Genomic DNA, 18728 nt, shown 5'->3' on the forward strand with positions numbered 1-18728 from the left:
TACAATAAAACGAAATAGGATATCAAATACTACTGCCTCCTTTCGTTTTCACTTTCATTTAAACATAACAACAGCTGCAGAAATGTACTTAGTTCAGGGATGTGTGTATATATACAGCCATTACAATGAAACAAAATATTTTATAAATTTTCCTTTTTTATTTTCATTTTAACATATAGATAAATTGAATACAGACAAAATATTACCTGTTAGATTTACCCAAAACGAACTATATTTTATGTTTAATCACTAAAGAGACATCAAGGCCAACGACACATATCAGAAGATCTAGCCGAGGTGAGAATGCTTCTCACCGGATAGATGATCACTGAGCTCCTGCTGATCGCATGGAGCTCACGTCTCCGAGATCATCAAAACACATTTTTAAATAGGTGCTGTCTTTTTAAATGAACCACATATTTGAGTTTTAAACAACTACATTCTCGCCTGAAATACTTTTAAAATTACATTTCATGACACAATAACAGTAATATTTTGAAAATAATCTGAATGGTGGTTGAACCCAACCAATGCATGCGTAAACTCAACCAATCAGCATGTTTAGTGGCCAAGTCCCACCCCTGAAAGTTCCGGAACTTTAAAGGGGGGGTGAAATGCTCATTTTCACTCTATATCCTGTTAATCTTGAGTACCTATAGAGTAGTACTGCATCCTTCATAACTCCAAAAAGTCTTTAGTTTTATTATATTCATAAGAGAAAGATAGTCTGTACCGATTTTTCCCGGAAAAACAGGACAGGCTGGAGGCGTGACGTGTGGGCGGAGCTAAAGAATCACGAGCGCGAGTAGGCTTTTGCGTTGAGATCGTCTGGAAGCTGTGACACAGATCCAGAGGCTGAAATTTAACAAGAGCAGCATCAGCAAACGACTTCTCTATGTGGTATGTACTAAAACTGTATATATTTGCTTAGCGGAAAATGACTAAGTTCCACTTTATGTCGTCTTTTTTTTTTTTTTTTTTTTTAAGCTGTACATGTGGAAAGTGCAGTTTGATGACAACATCGCATGTTGTTTACTTGATGTGCTTACGCGCCGATAGCTAAGTTAACAACACAGAGATATTTGAAGCAGTTTTATTCACCGCATGCAGTTCCAACACACGATTGTGACCTTTTTTCGTTGGAACTGCATTATCCTTAAGAAATAAACGATGTGCAAACCCGGCATCAAACTGGGCCTTGTTTGTAAAACAAGCATCTTCGAAATGTAGGGAACAAACTCCGTTGATGCTCTGTAAAAATAAACTCCATCCACTGGTCCCTTAATGCTGTTTTTTTTTTGGTAATCTGTGCAGGGTTGTCTTGCCCTCGCAACCAAAAACACACTTCTGTGACATTTCACGACGCTCTCGCTCTGATCAGTGACTGTGCGTTCACACCGCCGGCGTCGAGAGCGTCAAAGCGGCCGGAAGTCATTCATTTTCAATATAAGCCGGCGTCGAGCAGCGGCGAGGAGCGGCGCGGCGCTACTTGGTCGTTGAGAGCGTCGAGGAGAGTTGAAATCAAGGCAACTTTATGGTAATTAGCTATGACACGGTTGGGCAGAAACCAATTGGAACGTAGAAGCCCACTGCTCGAGAGGATTCAAGAGAACGCAGCTCCGACTACGTTAGTTCCCAAGCACAATGAAGGACAGATTGATTATTGCTGTTTTGCATTTGCAATAATCTATGATGTGTCCCTGTTTGCGTACAGGGACATAAATAATAAATTAAAAGTTATACGTGGACCAAGGTGTCTGAGATTGTTCATTTTAAGTTGGATCTTAATATTTCATCCACAACAATATTTAATGAGGTTAACTTATAACGTTACTCTCCTTGTGGTTAGTCTGCACGAGATCAACAAGCTTGTTTGCTTTGCGGCCGCTTTAAATACAAAATAAGCATTCGATCTACATCAGAGCGTCTGAGTGCTCACGAATCTTTCTGCAGCTTCGTGAGCAGAGCGGCAAGAGCGATTTTTGACTCTCTCGACGCCGGCGGTGTGAACGCACAGGAATAGCATGGGAATCCAACTCTTTAACAGTGTAAAAAACTCCGTATGCATGAAATAGCATTTCACCCCCAAAAGTACTACCTCATTTTTTTACCCGGAACTTTTAGTTCCTGATTCCTGCGGTGGAAACACACTGAGTACCAGGCCAAAGTCCCTAGTTCCTGGGTAAATTTCCTGTGGTGGAAACGCGGCATATGAATCCAGGAGAACCGGTAGAGGGCAGGGTAATGTGTAAATCCCACGGTATAGCCTGTGTCTGAGTTTCCCCAGCAGACCTTTGCCATTTCCTAGAGGGTTACAATCACCTCCAATTTTCCATATGTACATAAACGAATGTTCATATGTGTATTCGCTTCCAAAACCTCCTTAGGGAAGGGTGGGGCTTCCCCAGAATCTCTGTTCCAAGTGGAACGGGTAGGTTTTCCCTGTGTAATCCAGTCCTACTGACTAAGTAGTGCCATAGCAGCTGTAGCTGGTCTTCTTATAGTAAGCCCTGGCCTGCACCTAAAAGTAGGGGTGCAGGACGCTTCCACCGAACACTGGAAGGGGCAGTACCTTTGGCCCTTTGGTAGGGATACCAATTCATCGGTTTTTTGATCTTTGATTAAAGATCAAAAAAGAACATAAAAGTAGGAAAGTAATAAAATGCACCTGGGTTGGAGCCGGAGGAAGGTTAGGAGGGCACCAAGGAAATAAAATCTAAATGGAAAATGTGAGGCACAGGCTATTATTTATGTTTCATACAATCTTTTCATTAAAGGAATGGTCATCGCTAAGAAGCTTTCCTGGAAAAGGTAATCAAGAAATATGTTACCAAGAAACAGTGTGATGTGAGCCTTGTACAACACAGCATGTGCTCAAAACCCTGTGAAGTCCTTAAAGGTGTCAGAATAGAGATTCAAAAAGACTGCGTGACAAACAAGCATATCGACATCCATCTGTGAGAGACACGTTAAAAGCTTTAAACTTTTTTTGCTGTATAGGTAGTATTACAGATAATAATCCCCTATTATGTCTAATATTCATTGATGGGTCTTTTTATAGCCCATTAAAGGATAGCATTCAAACTGCCAGAAAAGAGCTAGCTTGCAAAATCATACAAATAAATTTGTCCAAATCTTTTTGTAGGTACTAAGAGCAGGACAAATGATGTGAAATGATGTGAAACTGCCAGTGATTTTGTCTCTGTGTGTTCTCACCTGGACTTAAAATCGCTGCTAAACTCCAGCATCCTGAAAAGAGCTAATTGGGATCCTTGTGAAACTTGATGATATTCACAGAGATGCAAATGATCCTTTACCAATTCAGATCTAAAAGTACTTATGCTCCTGTAATGGATCTTACATCATGATTCAAAATGAACTTTTACGGAATATTTCTTTTTAAATGACACAAGCTTAGAAACTGGAGCTCAAAAGCAGAAACTTAAGGGGAATGATGAAGATAGGCTAAAACTATTAATTAACAAAATGTAAAACTATTTAAAGGTGCTTTATGCTATTAGACTGTACTACTAATACAAAGATACCAGACTTGATACCAAGATACCATTCATTACATATACATATACAATTTAAATTAAAGATGAAGAACATTATTTTTTAAATGATTTGGACTATGGAAAAGGAGCTAAAGCTCATAAGCAGGAAACTAAGGGGAATGATGAAGACAATCTAAAACAGAGTCCTAATAACAATTTATTAATAAACTATAAAGGATATTTCATGTAAATGTATGTAAAAATATCTGTAATGGAAGCTCTGTTGCATTCTCTAATCAATGTAGGACACAGTATCATCCATCACCTCAAAGTGCTCTCTTCAGCAATGCCATATTTCAGATACCGGAATGAAAATAGGCCTCCCTCCCATTTGTCACTAGCGTTTGTAATGAACGAGGTGGTTTGGATGTACTTACTAATTATATTTAGGACAAAGAGCCAGCCAAAGCTTCGAGTCAAGGTCTCAGTGCTACTGCGTCAAGAGCTGTGGCTGATGAAGAAAATGCACTCAAGTCTTAAATTTGTCGTGGCATAAAAAAAGAAATACATGAAGATGCTCATTATCATCAGGGATGCAATCATCTAGTGGAGAGTCAAGCTGAAATGACATGTGTAGCCATTCTTTAGCTGCTGTAATGAGCTCATTTGGCAAGTAACTGCTGTATTTCTGCAGATTTCTATGTGGCATAAAATTTACTCTTTTATTGGTAATATTGCTGCACTTATAGGCATTTTTGTTGGGATAGTTTTAATGAAGGTTTACTATAAAAATGTACAGAAAGCAGAAATAGAAGTGTGTGTTGAGGTCATTTCTGGTGGTGAAGGATGCAGGTTTTGTGTGTGTGTATTGGGTGGGTCTGTCTGTTTTGTACTCTTGATGTTTAAGAGTATAACCCCTTCATTGCTAGTAACTGCTTATTCCTGCATTGTGTCTGAATAATTGATTTTAATTCATAAATTTGCAAACATTTAGTTATGTGTATATATGTATATATGTGTACGAAGTTGTGTACTATTCTGATGAAGTTAAAAATTTTAACATTTCAAAACATCACATTTTTTTCTCGATAAAATTATCCAAAGAGCACCAGAGAGTTAATATTCCGAAAAACAAACATACAAACTAAAAAAGTTTGAGAAGTATACTAAGGGCCAAAATAATATTATACAAAGGATCCAGAACTATGTGACTGTGTCAAGAATAATAACTTTAAACAAATGAATGAATAAATAAATTATTTTTTATTAGTTAGTTTAGGTTGTTTTCCAAAAATGTAATGATATTTATGAATTTATTTATTTATTTTCTTTAAACAATGATTAAGATATTTATGCTCATTCATTTTTTTAAGTCAGTATATTTTATGGTAAATCAACCTATTACATGTAATAATATTACTTATAAGATATCAACACCCTTTCGTGCTCTTTTATATCATTATCTCAGGAGCAAATAACTCAGTCAGACTTAATTCCATCAGATGTTTACCCTTGCTATCAAAAGGAAGAACAATGTCCACAAAGATATTCTAATTTCCTACACTTGTTCCTCTCTGAGTTTGGTTGAGCTGATGATTGTCCTACGCTCAGAGCAGAGCTTTAATTAAATTGCTCCCTGAGGCACGATGGAGCTGGAATCTAGTTTCAGGGGTGACTACGCTACAGGAGCTCTGAGACTCCCAGCTCTTATGCCTGGCTGACTTATGCACACCAGCCCTTGTAGACATTTTGCCCTAATCCACATGACACAAAAAGAAAAAAGCAGCTACACCTTGTTTCCCTTACTATTTTTTCCCCCTTCATAATTAGTCTTGATGACAACCCCTGTTAGAGAACTACTATGAGGCTTATTGGCTAAAGATCTGATCTGGTGGTAAATATGAGACAAAAGTTTTAACAGTCCCTCAAAGCAATTCTTTATAAGTGGTACTTGCTAACGTGGTTCTTTCTACATCTTTAGTTGTACAGTAGTTGTTAGCAGAGTAGAATGGTATCAAATATCCTCTATATTTCTCGCTTAAGAAACTTCATAAAACATTTACAGTAAGGGAATATAATAAGCAGCTGACATTCACTGGGTTTTATGTTGCATTTTGGAAGTTTTTAGAGATCCAATGACAAAATAGAAAGGAATAGAAATAGGAAATAGAAAGACAAATCTCTGTGTGGTGCATTTACACATTTAATATACTTTGCAAGTATGCAGAATAGTTAGCGCTTTTGTTAGGGTGTTTGGTCCCACTTTATATTAGGTGGCATTAACTACTATGTGTTTACCTTTAAATTAATAATTTGGTAGAATGCAGTTATTGTGTAAATGTTTTTACACTGTACTTATATGTTTAAAATACCTGCAATTACATCTGTATTCATTTCTGTATTTAGATTTATAATTACACTGTTGACCCATCCCTTACACCTTAACCCTCCCTTAAAACTACAGATACCACCAAACCTGCTCTTAACCTAACCGTTACCCACCTCAGTAGCAGGAGCATTTTGCAATAAAATATGAACACAATAAGTACATTGTACTTATTTTTTTGATGCAAGTTTAATAAGTTAAAGCCACTTAAATAAAATGGGACAGGGTGTTTACATGAGTGCACCACAGACAATACACTGGACAACATATAAGAAGAGAATGTGCAAACATTGTTGGTTCTTATTTGAAAATGTTTATTAGAAGGAGCTATTAGTGTACTTTTTTCAAATTACAAAATAAGAGATTACACTGTCAATCGACTTTTTATGTACTTATTGGAAATATACTTAAAGTTATATGGCTTATAGGCTGACAAGTATACTGACAGGTCTAAATATATTTTCTTGTACAAATTTTTTTGATGGAGTTATACTTAAAGAAGCATTGCATAGGTTCTGAAATTTATAACTGTTAGAGGAACTGCAGCCAGTCTCATGCTCGTTCTCAGTGTACACTGTTGACCCACTTTACACCTTAACCCACCCTTAAACTTACCCATACCTCCAACCCTCTCCCTAACCTTACCCCTATCCCACCTCAATAGCAGCAAACGTGTTTTACAATACAATATGAACACAATAAGTACATTGTACTTATGTTTTTATGTAAGTACATAGTAGTTAAAGCCACCTAATATAAAGTGGGACACGTTTTTTTTTTCTAAGGGGTCCCACTTTATATTAGGTGGCCTTAAAACACCATTATTGACACATTTCAGAAAGCTTGTAGCTTGAAATGTCCCCATGACGAAATATGATGTTATCTGAGTGTTTCTTTGAACTGTTGCCCATTCTCCAGCGAGTCTCAGTCTGCCCGCGTTCCTCATTAAAATTTGATTGGAGGAGCTTTGGTCTTTGACTTCAGAGACAGCTTAGCTGATTGATATTGTGGAAAGGAGGTATTAGTGTGATTAGAACTCCACCACTTAATAGCCTCCATCATTTAAATTAGCACTCATAAAGAAATATGCTTAACTTCTGCCACATTGGGGTTAATGACAATTCATTTAAGCTAAGAAATCTGATTAAAATATCAATTATCAATTACATCATAAAAATGCCATGCCATTATAAGTGTGTGAAATAAGTGTTTATACTACCAACCAATACCAAACAAACAAAGAAGCAAACATCTATCATTTTTAACATTTAACTCTCTAGTAATTCCACAGAGAGAATTTTTGATACAAGCAAAAAAAAAAAAAAAAAAAAAAAAAAAAGATTTATTTAATCTCACACATGCCTCATTTTAAAGGGGTCATATAATGTTGCTAAAAATATTTTTTTGTGTGTGTGTGTATTTGGTGTAATAAAATGTATTTATGTGGTTTAAGGTTAAAAAACATAAGTTTCCTCATACTGTACATTATTGTTTCCCCTTTATGCCGCGCCTTCTGAAACCTGTTTTTTTTAGAAAGCTCATTTGTCTGAAAAACAATGTCTGCTCTGATTGTCCAGCTATCCAGTAGTGGCTGACATTTGAATCCCGTGGGATTGGGAACAAAATCACTATTAATCAAGGGAATGGGACGGGACAGGAAAAAATGTCAGTGGGAGTGGGCGGGACTGGGAATACACTTTGATCCCCAACTTTATACACAAATGTAGCCTACCTTTTATATAAATAAACTATAAACCAGGGGTGTGCGATATGACGATCAATCTTTCGTTCATTATTGTAATGATGAGCCAGAGACGTTCGGGTCCATATGCAGAACTTTAATTATGAGAATGGTCAGACAGGCAATGATCAGTAACAACGTCAGGTATGTTAGAGGACGACCACAGCCGAGAAGACGGGACAGACGCCCACCAGGGCACAGCAGAGGACCACCTCAGCAGAGCAGACGAGACTGAAGCCCACCAGGGTTGAGCAGAGGACCACCGCATCCGAGAAGACGGGACAGAAACCCACCTGGGTGGAGCAGAGGACCACCACAGCCGAGAAGACAGGACAGAAGCCCACCAGGGCGGAGCAGAGGAACACCACAGTGGAGTCGATGGAGCAGGAGAGCAAGTCTGGTCAGGTAGGACTGAAACAGAGAACATAAACAGGTTAATGGCAGCCTGATGAGGTGGTTGGGGAGTTCCCAAACGGCCTCCATAGCCATGCAAGGGCAGACGGTGAGTTGGTGGATGGCCTCCATGGCCATGACAGGGTAGGACGAGAGCTCTGGAAATTCGTCTGAGATGTGACAAGGCTCTGGAAGTTCGGCTGAGACGTGACGAGGCTCTGGGAGCTCAGTTGAGACATGACGAGGCTCTGGAAGACCCATGGTGATTTGACTGTGTTCAGGAAGATCAACTGTGACTTGATTCTGCTCATGTAGATCATTGGTGACTTGACTTGGCTACTGAAGATCATTGGTGATTTTACTGAGTTCAGGAAGATCAACTGTGACTTGATTCTGCTCATGTAGATCATTGGTGACTTGACTTGGTTCATGAAGATCATTGGTGACTTGACTTGGCTTATGAAGATCAACTGTGACTTGACTTGGCTCATGAAGATCAACTGTGACTTGACTTGGCTCATGAAGATCAACTGTGACTTGACTTGGCTCATGAAGATCAACTGTGACTTGACTTGGCTCATGAAGATCAACTGTGACCTGACTTAACTCTGGGAGGTTAATGGTGACTTGACCTGACTCTGGACGGTCAACAGTGAACTGACTAGACTCAGGGACCTGATCAACAGTGATCTGACTCGACTCTGGTAAATCAACAGTGACCTGACTAGACTCTGGGAAATCAACAGGGACCTGTCTTGACTCATGAAGTTTAACTGTTGTTTTACTTGAATTTTCAGTGTTAGTGACTTGACCTGACTCTGGACGGTCAGCAGTAGAGCCCTGCACGGGCCTCAAATCTAGGCCCGAGTCCGGCCCTAGGCCCAGACACTCAGGCCCTAGCCTGGCCCGTTTCCGGCAGCTCATTAAAATTATCAGCCCGAGTCCGACACGAGCCCGTGTTTTTATTTATGGATTTATTTATTGTATTACTCAGCGGAAGCCTGCCTTATTTGCAGCAATTAAAATATATCAGTTTTGTGTTATGTTTCTTTTCATTTCTTTATCAAGTTAATTTAGAAAATTTTTTGGAGCATTTTTAAAACAAAATGATGATTAACCTTAATCAATAAAGCCTCTCAAATCAACGCGAATTCTTTACTTGGCTACAATAAAATTAATAGATATAAAACACTTCAAGCATATCACATAGCCAGTTAGTTTAATAAATGTTTATTTATTAAACCACAGTCATGAGTAAAATGAAAAAAAAAAAAAATACCGGGGCAGGATCGCAACAGCGTTCGCAAACTAAGTGAGAAACAGCCTACAATCTAAACAAATTAAATTAAATTAATTAAAAACAAAACTGCAGATTATTTTACCTCAAAAATGCACCACAGAACATGTCCATTATTTTTTCCATTTTTCAACAGTTAAACGAAAATAAAGTCCAGTCAAACGAAAAGTTAGAAGTCCTCCTCTTTTCCCGCTGCGCTGAAGGCAAGTTCGCTGCTGCCGCTGGCGGGACACTAAACACAGAGCGAGCCAGTCTTAACAGTCGCGGTAGCAGTGTCTCGTGCTGTTTTTACCATAGCAGCACATCTCGTCCATCACCTTCCATGTTGTGATTGAGGCGCATGTATTGCTGTACTTCATCGTCGTTATCCTCGTCCTGCTCCACAATGTTTTCAAACTAGGCCAGAGCTCTCTTCTTTGCCGCGTGGCCCGCAGCAACAGGTGCAGACACAGAAATGCTCCGCTACATGAATCATCATTTTAGAATTATTAGTTGGCCAACTAGGCTATGATTAATACATTAATTTAGAGGCCTATAATAGTTACTACTACAATAAGTGGATATAAGTGAAGTATAGTGGGTCGCGCTGACGGAAATACGTGCGTGAGACTGTCATGTCAGTAGTTGTAATTATAACGGGTTGAATTATCAGATTATGAAAGTTATGAGGTTATGAAATGTCTTTCTATGTTTGTTTTTCTATCGTCGACGTCAACTTCTCTCTTTTTTTTATTTTTATTAATGCCTAAAAATTATAAATAGAAGGATAACCCAAAATAGGCCCGAGGCCCGGCCTGCATGTGAGCTATAATGTGAAAACTGGCCCGAAGCTCGGCCCTAGGGGCATAAATAAATAAAGGGGCCCGTTGGGCTCGGGCTGAAATGCAGGGCTTCGATGGCGAACTGACTAGACTCTGGGAAATTAACAGGGACCTGACTCATGAAGTTTAACTTTTGTTTTACTTGACTTTTGGGTGTTAGTAGTGACCTGATCTGACTCTGGACGGTCAGTGGTGACTTGACCTGACTCTGGACAGTCAACGGTGAACTGACTAGACTCTGGGAAATCAACAGGGACCTGATTTGACTCTGGAAAGTTGATGGGGCTGGCAGCCATCTTGTTCAGAGAGGCTGGGCTGGCGGCCATCTTGTTCAGTGGCACTGGGCTGGTGGCCATAACAGGACAAGGCTCAGGAGTGGTGCATACTGCAAAAGTGCTGTATTCCTCCTCCACAACACCCACAGTATATGCAGAGCTGTTCAGTTGGAGTCCCAGATCAATATAATACTGCAGAGTCCAGTGAGAATCATGCAAATGCATGAGTGAGCCGAGCGGCTCAGATAGTCCACAACAAAAAAATCAAAAAATCAAAATCGAACGTTTCAGGAAAAAACCTCTGGCGCCTAAAGGGTTAACAGCTTAAGTAATTTGTGGATTAATGCGTATTGGAGAAGCAAACCATTTCAAACGATTCAGTTCGATTTGGAGAACTGGTTCAAGAAGATCTGGTTACACTGAGTGATTAGTTCGCGAACCGGATATCACTAAACTGCAGTGTTTTTAACAGTCTCACAACAGACCCTGAAGACAAGACAATGCTGAATAAAGTCGTAGTTTTTGTTATTTTTGACCAAAATGTATTTTCGATGCTTCAACAAATTCTAACTGACCCTCGATGTCACATGGACTACTTTGATGATGTTTTTCTTACCTTTGTTGTTGTCCTCTGACATGGACAGTAGACTGTACACACAGTTTCAATGGAGGGACTGAGAGCTCTCGGACTAAATGTAAAATATTAAACTGCGTTCCGAAGATGAACAGATTTCTTACGGGTTTGAAACGACATGAGGGTGAGTCATTAATGGCATAATTTTGTTGTGAACTATCCCTTCAAAGGCTAGTTTTCAAGGAGTTTGTCTGTTCATTTGACAGAATATTTTTGGGTTAAAACATGATTTAAACAGATTAAGCACATTCATACACAGTCACTTTCGCAATAATGCATAAAAAAAGTAATCTTACAATGATCTTGAATGAGCAGAAATCTGTAAGAAAAGCATCGATCAGTAGATAAAATAACTGATGAAAATGTACTTTTATTTTAATCACAAACAAAATTTGCACAAGATAAAGCAGGAATTATACCTTTTAATGCTGCCAATGTTATTAGTTTGGCATGTGGTAGGAAAAAAAGTTTGCAAACAATAGCCTAAGCCACTTCGAAACTCTCCTGTTATTTTCTTTTTTTATTTTAATATAGACTGTTATGAACATAACATTAAAAATACAAACATACTGAAGTACTTTATCCATGGAGTGAAGGCGGAGCGGTGTTTCTGGTATCGGTGAGCGCGGAGTGGAGTGATTATTAAATCGTTCTGTTAAAATACTACGTCATTTATGGTCATACAAATAAAAGTAATCAATCTTTTGAATCCGTATACGTTTATTAGTGTGCACTCAGAATAACAACAAAAAGCTGTGCTTATTCTGTAAAATAATTAAAGCAAACAAGATGCAGTTTCTGCCATCTCGGTCATGTGAACTTGAGCGAAAAACTTCGAAACTCTGTATAAAAACTAAATCTAGAGAGAGAAATGTCTACATTTAAAAAAAAAAAAAAAAAAAAGACATTTATTGTGTGCATGCACATTGTGCATTGTTTAAGATGGCTTTCAGTTAATAAAAATAGCAAAAAAAATTATCCAATTAAAATTAATATTTTTATCTGTAGCCTACTTTTTTTTTTTTTTTTTTTTTTACTGTAACTGACAGTTCTACCAGAAAGACTTGGAGAAGATATTGTAACAATTCATACATTTATTTATGACCCAGCAAGCTGTATGTTTGTATTTGGCGTAGGCCCCATCCGTAAATAGCTGTCCGGGGATACGGATTCAGTATTTCCTGCCTGAATATGAATGTGGGGGTGCAGCCGACCCCCGTGACGTTTTAGGAGGGACCATCCTGGTGGTGGTGGGATGGTTGGAGGGGAAGAACATCCTGTGGTGGTAAGGGAGATGGAGAGAAGATGCTTGTTATTGGTGAGGGAGGAGCCGATCTTGGTGGTGGAGGGGTGGGTGGTGGTGAGTGAAGCGTTCAGCATCTGCAAACTCAGACAAGTGTAAGCACAGGTTCTTTTATACTTCTATTATTAGAACGTGATTGGACAATTGAAAAGGTAATAGGTGACGCTAACAATTGAGTCTTCCTGGCAGAACTTATGCTAAAGCTTCCAGATTCCGTCCAAAAAAAAAAAAAACCCGGGAGTTGGCGGGAACAGGAGTCATTCTTCCGGGATTAAAATGGGACGGGATTTTCCTTCAGTTTTTCTGTGGGATTGGTATGGGACAGGATTTTTTTTTTTTTTTTTTGCGGGAGTGGGATGGGACAGATTTGAAAATCCTTTCCGTGTCACCCTCTACTATCCAGTGCGTTGTAACTGGCAGAATGCCTCATGCGTGACGGAAATGTTATGCCCCTCACCATGTTATGGCATCTAGTGATGGGAAGTTTGGATCATTTTACTGACTCGGTCCTTTGAGTATCGTTCAGCAAAATTAATATTTTTTGAATCATTTATTAATTAAATGAGTCATTTTGTTTATTTTAGAAAAGTTACTTCCCTAACACATCTAGTACACAAATGTTGATCACACTACAAACTATAAAAAACTATAATGCTATAAGAAACTAAAAATATTAATTTGTTATTTACCTGGGTCTTAGCCTATGATTAGCTCACCTCTACTCTTATCTCACAAGTTTTCAGGTTTTAGTCGTTCCTTCATCAAGTGACAGCCCCATAAACTTAACCAATGTAGTCTGAGCCGGAAAGAGAATTGATTATTATTATTATCATTATTATAATTATTATTTACTCTTACAGTTACGTGAAGCGTTTTTTGGTCTAAAACTTTAGCTTTTAATTTCTGTCATGATGTCATTTCACATTCAAGGGCCAGAAATGTAAGTAAGGACATTGTTAAAATAGTCCATGTGACTTCAGTGGTTCAACCGTTATTTTATGAAGCTATTAGAATACTTTCTGTTTCCAAAGAAAACAAAAATAACGACTTTATTCAATGATTTCTTCTCTTCCAGGACATTCCACTGCCATTATCGAGAGTTCCACAATGCATGTGTTTGCATTCCTCCGCTCATAATTCCCAAATGGCTCATAGTGCCATAAAATTTAGGTTAAACCACTGATGTCACATGGACATTTTAACAATGTCCTTACTACGTTTCTTGGCCTTGACTGTGGTAGTATCCTCGCTGTCTACTGAGAGCCAGAGAGCTCTCAGATTTCATCAAAAATATCTTTATTTGTGTTTCAAAGATGAACAAAGGTCTTACAAGTTTGAAATGACATGAGGGTGAGTAATTAATGACAAAATTTTCATTTTTTGGGTGAATTATCCCTTTATGTTTCATAAGACAAAGAGACAACACCATTACGCATCCTGAGCTATGAAAGAGTGACCTTAGAGCAAAAACAGTTTTCTCTGGGAAGACTCTCTCTAGCAGAAGTTTAATATGGCATATTTACAATACACATTTTCTCATAAACCCATGTGGTCATCATTGCCAGCAGCCGTATGGACTCACTATCCCACCTGCAGGTAAAAATCAGGCCGTTTATCAACTTCGAACAGACCACCACAGCAGCACTGAACCTGAAGGCTTTGGCTCTGGGAGTATATTTCAGCCTGCTTATCTTTTATCCATTTGGTTCATGTGGTTCTATTTTTAAATGGGAAAACAAAAATGCTTTTTATCTGGGGCTGGAGTCAATGAAAATATATAAAAACTTTAATGGGGCATAACCCATTCATTGTAAACATTGTGCAAAGAATGTGATTGTACAGCGTCTGCTTCAGAATATCTTTGAAGCAATCTGTTGCAGCAGGCAGGGAGCAGTAGTTAATTGGGTTGTGGCAGGGAGAGATTCAAGTCCCCTGCATACACATCTTAATCATTTTAAATATATTTTCCAAGGTAAAAACTTTTTCACCAGCAGACTGTATGATCACATTCCCCTGTAGAATTTCATAAATTATTCATAAATATATTCAATTACATTTAACAACCTAATCTTTCCTTGTCACAAAAAGGTCAAAATATCTGTTTTCCCCCTGCATTATGAACTATAGCAAATCTCAGCAGTTGTATTGTTCTAATATACAACACACATAAAGAAATATAGCAAGTCCCAGCTGCGTGATTATTTACATTGTTGAAAAAAATGATTATATATTACATAGCATAACTGCTTGATTGCTTACAGTTTCGAAATGCATTATTATTCCCCAGCTCTTATCTACTAAATGCTACTATAAGGCATGAATATATAAGTATTGTGTAAAGCGATATAAATGAATTTGTTGCACTTATCAATAAGCAGTGAAGAAGCTTATTCTTTTAATGAGGCTTTTTCTTCTTCATTACGACTTCAGGGCAGATGCATCATCCTGACATTTTGACTTAAGGGCTCCCACAAACATCCAAATGAATTTTAATTATGTCTTTTTATTGAATATTTTTTTTGTTTGTTATGTGTTCAGTGTTATGTTATGTGTTATGTTATGTGATTCATGCAACCACCAAGCACAAATGTCACATAGGCTACATTATTAAATATTTTCATTTATTACAAACAGCCAGACAGCAAGTACAAAAATGAGTGTGACACAATCACATTGCTTAAAAGCGAACATTTTGTTAATGTATAACATTTTTTTTTCTTAAAAAACCAAACACTGCAGACAATAAGGAAGAGAGGAAAGGCAAAAAGCAGCATACACAATTACAGATGTTAAAGACAAAGTGATAATATTAAACAGCACAGAACAATCAGCTTCCACGACAGCAAAAATGTATAAACTCCATAACAAGGGATTTCCCCACTGTGATTGGTATGCAAAATAAACATATCATTTTCAATAATAAAAACATATTATCATAATAATATATGCTGCTGAAAAGGGGGCTTAAGGAATAGTTCACCCTAAAATAAAATTTGCTTAAAATTTGTTCACTCTCAGGCCATGCAAAATCTAGACGAAATTGATTCTTCATCAGAACATACTTGGAGAACTTTAGCATTGCATCACTTGCTCATCAATGGATCCTCTGCAGTGAATGTGTGCCATCAGAATGAGTCCAAACCGGGGATAAAAACATCACAATAATCCTCAACATGACTCCAGTCCATCTATTTACTTCCTTCATTTTTTTGTAAGAAACAAATCCATCATTGAGGTGTTTAACCTTAAACTGTCACCTCTGTTCATAATCCATAACAACGCTTCATACAGTAGAAAAGTTAATCCACTGTTTTCCTTTCACATTAAAATCCACCAACACATTTGGTTAGAATTGTTTTGCTTGTAAACGTTGCTTGATAATTTTAATATTCCATTTCAGTTTTTTTTTTTTTTTTTTTTTTTTTTTTTTTATAAATTTCATGCTTTTTCATTGTGCATTCCAATTAATCTAAGTCAAATTGCAGTCGGGTTATTTTGATTAGGTTATTTAAAAAAAAATACAGCTAACTAACACAATTAAACTAACATGTTTAAAAAAATAAATCTGTTTTTGCAAATAAACTCTTCATTTCATTAAAAATGAGATAGCAATATAATGGATAGAGGACTCTAGGTATTTTACCCAGAAGCAAGGGTTTGAGGTTATAATATCTAAATTATGAATTAATTACAAACAGATTTTCTTCAGATTTAAGTTGTTTGAATTACTTGTAGATTATCATCATGTTTTTATCAGCTGTTTGGACTTTGGACATTCTGACGGCACCCATCCACTGCAGAGGATCCATGTAAAGCTACTCATCATTCTCCAAATCTGTTCTGATGAAGTAACAAACTCATTTACTCATCTTGAGGGAGAAGTCATTTTCGGCAAATTCTGGGTGAACTATTATTAAAAAACAAACCTAAAATTGTTTTACTTGTCTTAACCTCCTTTAAGCTGGTCTGCCAACTTGGTCAAGCCATTTGTTCTCCCAGTTTGACCATACCAATGCCCCTCTAAAACCAGCAATGCAGATCAGCTTTCTCTCTCTCTCTCTCTCTCTCTCTCTCTCAGCAGGGTTATCAACAACATAATTTTTAAAACTTACAAAAGATTTTTTTCATAACGCAACAAAGTGAAGCAGAACTGCTGATGTAGACAGATACTCCATGGGTGTTTTCTCACATAGTTTTTCTCACATAGTTTTTTCTCACAATAGCTTACAGCTATTGTAATTCCACAGAACAGCAGTGAAGTAGTGGTTGCGAGCTGTGAGCAGAGATTTAGGTGGGAGCACAGTACATATGGCAGTGCCATCTGTTCAATGAAGGGCATCAGCATATTCTGGGACAAATTGCTTTGCAGGAAAATCTATGCATTTTATTAAAATAAAAAAATACAAATCCTGAAGTGATGAGTTGTCTGAACTTCTTCAGCAAAGTTTGAGATGCACTACAGAATGTCAAGTGAACATCATTGACATAGCAATACCCACTGGCATTTAGCTGTAGGGGTCTTACAGGACTTCCAGAATTACAGAAGATATTAGAAAATGGGAAAAGAACAAAGAAATGTTGAAATGAGGAGATATATGCTGGACTTAGTGTAGTTGATATGGTCTTAAAGCTCATTTCCCCTCGCTATTCCCAAGGTTCATTTAGATTTGAATGTGGAACACTCCTGCTTCACCATTGTTCATAATTACTTCCACTTCTCAAAAGCAACCACATGTGGAAATAAAAGAGCAATGGACTAACCAATAAGACAAAGGCATCATTAATACGTCACCAATTACTAATCTGTACTGTTATGTAATTTTCCAACCTGGAATGTCAGAATTCTTAGTTATATATATGAACATAAATCTGAATTGTTTATCCTTTTGATCTGTCATTCAAAAAATTCCCAAAATTCTAACCTTTCATTGAAGTAAAATAATGAAAGTGGGGGGAAAATCTCATTGTGAAACAAATGTTTTTCTCCAATGCATGTTGATGACGATTATTGGCACCCCTAGAAATTCTTATGAGTAAAATATTTCTGAAGTACATTCCCAGTCATATTTTTTTTCATATATTTATATCATATATATATATATATATATATATATATATATATATATATATATATATATATATATATATATAAAACATGAAATTGTCCAGCCATGACTTCCTGTTCCACAGGACTATAAATATGAGGAACACAAAGGCCAGATTCCCCTTAATCATCATCACAAGGAGTAAAACCAAAGAAAATAGTTATGATGTGCAGAACAAGATCGTTGAGCTTCACAAAATAGAAAGTGGCTGTAAGAAAAGAGCTAAAGCATTGAAATCCCCATTTCCACCATCAGAGCAATGATTAAGAAGTTCCAATCAACTAAAGATGTTACAAATCTGCCTGGAAGAGGACGCGTGTCTATATCGTCCTAATGCACAGTGAGAAGGAGAGTGTGAGTGGCCTAAGACTCTCCAATGATCACAGCTGGAGAAATGCAGAGATTAGGTGAACCTTGGGGTCAGAAAGCCTAAAATAATAATAATAATAAATCAAAGAAAATCAAACAGCCCCTACATCATCACATGTTGTTGAGGAGGTTGTCCAGAAACAAACTCCAGCATATTCAGTTTTCAGACAAAACTGGAATTTCAAATGGCACTGGTTTCTATGGTCAGATGAAACTAAAAAAAAAAAAAAAAGGAAAAGCTTTTTGGCAGCAAACCCACCAGATGGGTTTAGTACAAACAAGAACAAAAAGTACAGTGTAAAATATACTGCTGGATCTTTACTGCCTGTTTTACTGCTGGAGGTCCTGGACATCTTGTTCAGATACATGGCATAATTTATTCTATCAGATACCAACAGATAAAAAAATCCTGACTGACTGTTAGAAATCTTATAATGGATGATGTTTGGATCTTCCATCAGGAGAGTATTCCAAAACAAACATCAAAATTAACACAAAAGTGGGTCACTGAGCACAAAATGAAGCTTCTTCCATGGTCGTTGCAGTCCTCTGATCTTAAAAAAAAAAAAAAAAAAAAAAAAACTGAACTGAAAGTGAACTGAAGAGAAGAAGCATCAACATGGAGAAGTGAATCTGAAGGATCTGGAGAGATTCTGGATGAAGGAATGATCTCTAATCTCTTATCAAGTGTTCTCTAAACTCTTCGGGCATTATAGGAGAAAACTTATAGCTGTTAATGTACCCAGACCAGATGGTGGATCAGCACCTAGAAAGGACCTCTACTGCCCTGAAAGACAGCGGAGACCAGGACAACTAGATGAGCACTAGAGACAGATCCCCTGTAAAGACCTTGTCTCAGAGGAGCACCAGGACAAGACCACAGGAAACAGGTGATTCTTCTGCTCAA

At 37.5% G+C, this 18728-nt stretch overlaps 2 long non-coding RNA genes across 2 annotated transcripts in view; one reads left to right on the forward strand and one right to left on the reverse strand.

Moving 5' to 3' along the window:
• LOC127977625 (uncharacterized) overlaps nucleotides 1–18728 on the forward strand; it is a 91775-nt gene that overhangs the window by 49902 nt on the left and 23145 nt on the right. The window lies entirely within an intron of this gene.
• Nucleotides 1–18728, reverse strand: part of LOC127977626 (uncharacterized) — a 91737-nt gene that overhangs the window by 45461 nt on the left and 27548 nt on the right. The window lies entirely within an intron of this gene.

This window comes from Carassius gibelio, chromosome B18 (genome assembly GCF_023724105.1).
Source record: "Carassius gibelio isolate Cgi1373 ecotype wild population from Czech Republic chromosome B18, carGib1.2-hapl.c, whole genome shotgun sequence".
NCBI lineage: Eukaryota > Metazoa > Chordata > Actinopteri > Cypriniformes > Cyprinidae > Carassius > Carassius gibelio.